At 36.8% G+C, this 1,946-nt stretch overlaps 1 non-coding gene across 1 annotated transcript; it reads left to right on the plus strand.

Moving 5' to 3' along the window:
• The first annotated feature begins 1,160 nt into the window (after nt 1-1,160).
• LOC126487130 (small nucleolar RNA SNORD42) lies at nt 1,161-1,223 on the plus strand. Its single transcript, XR_007588291.1, has one exon. It is a non-coding gene; the product is annotated as a small nucleolar RNA SNORD42 (small nucleolar RNA).
• Nucleotides 1,224-1,946: the final 723 nt, after the last annotated feature.

The following is a 1,946-nucleotide window of genomic DNA, read 5'->3' on the forward strand; positions in this document are numbered from 1 at the left end:
ACAAATATGCCTAGCTATTGGCCAAACCAGGTTGTAATTGATATAGTTTCTATGTTATTATTTGTGTCTAGACAGCCAGGAAATAAACAGTCTCTCCTTACAAGTGCACTCTTTGACTTTCTCTGTCAAGGGTGTATGGAATGGGGGCGGGGTTTGTATTGGACAGCCTTCTGCACATCTCAGATGTCTTAAGGAGAAATAGGTCAAGTTCAGATGTTATTCCAGTAATACCTTGAAGTAATAATTTGTTTTACTTTTCTGACAAAAGTTCATTTGGAGAACATTGGGAAGCAAAAATGCCCATTCTTAATGTCATAGGCAAATTAAAGCAATGTGAGATTTTATAACCTTGGAAAATGTTACATATCAAGATTGAATAACAATTTATAAAAAGTAAGGGAAATCAGAGGTCATTTTGAATCTTTCCTATCTTGAAATGGTGCTTACTCACTTGACACTTTGGTACAATATTCTCTTTCTCCCTCTTTCCCTGCTCCCCACACCAGATATAGACAAACACAAATATCACATAAAATTTATACATGGTCCCACAGAAATGATCTCCCTAGGAATTCTTCTGAATAAGCCACTTTTCCCTAGGGAAAAAAAAACATTTTATTTAAAGGTGAGAGGAAAACAAGCAAACTCTGGGGGAAATGTCTGTGGAACCCAAGCTGTGTCCTTCATCCCAACCCTCTGCTCAGGCTAGCATCCCCCAGATGCAATGTGAATTGAAGTTGGGTAAAATAATTTAAAAAAAAAATGGGGATGGTTGGTTGAAGAATAACTGTGCAGCAAGCATAGAAAGAAACAGAAGCAGATAGAAGATAGAAAGGAAGAGAGGGAAGAAGAAAGGTAAAGAGGAATGAAGAATTGTATCCAAGTTTGAAACACTATGTGTTGCAAAAAAATAGTTTTTGCTTCCTAATGACAAAGCATAAGAAAAAATATGAAGTGAGTAGGTCTCACATTTATCAACAAAAAAAAAAATAAAATAAAACAAATAGAAACAAAGCAAAGCACAAAATATTATTGTGCCAACTTCTGGGGCTTGTATGTGTATAAAGAGAAGTATGAAAAAAAATGTGATCCAATTTATTTGCCAATTTTTGATAGGCATTTTAGATGAATTTTTTCATTTTATTCAGTAAGAATATATACTGCAAATGATGGAAAACTCAAATGTTTGGAAAATAATGACACCAAAGGAACCACTGAGGCAGCAGAGGGAGGAGGGGAGGAATGGGGAGGGCTAGGGGGCTGTGAGAGCACCCAACTCTGAGGCTTTCTTCTCCACTCAGAAAAAAAAAAAAAAAAACATTTGTATATGAAAAAAAATGTTTCTTTTTATATGTAACATCTTGTTTTTTTATTTTGCTTTTCTTTGAATTTGTAAAATATGCAAGCACACTTGCAATGTCTAATTTTCTTGTTGATTTCTCAGCATTTAGAATTGCTTGGCTATCCCTGAGTGTGTCTAACAGAATATTGCAGAGATTAGCTAAACAGGGAGAGGAGCTACCTGTCCTGAAGGGTGGTGACAGCATCCAATAGACTGATATTGAGATTTGTTACAAAGCAGTAGGCTGGGTCTTTTTCTTTTACCCACATGGAAATGGGTGCATGGAGGCTGCACCTCAAGAACTGGTCTTCAGCAGCTTGTGTCCCCCACAATGTTTAGGAGTAGGAGGTAAAAGTTCCAGTAAGTAGATTGTTGGGATCAGCAGCTGACAACTTTTGATGTTACTATTCTTCTGCAGGATGCAACTAAGAGTTATTACTCTTGTGTAGGTCCAGAAAATTGTGAATCTACAGTCAGTAGATGAGAATGATGCTGCTATATACAATCCGGCCTAAGTATCACAATATGTCACCCCTAACAGTAGCTTTAGTACAGACTTAGGAGGTCAGAATTATCTAGTCACTAACAGCAGCAGGTGTTTACA

The sequence above is a fragment of the Alexandromys fortis genome, unplaced genomic scaffold (genome assembly GCF_014885135.2).
Source record: "Alexandromys fortis isolate MF-2015 unplaced genomic scaffold, M_Fortis_MF-2015_v1.1 scaffold_96, whole genome shotgun sequence".
NCBI lineage: Eukaryota > Metazoa > Chordata > Mammalia > Rodentia > Cricetidae > Alexandromys > Alexandromys fortis.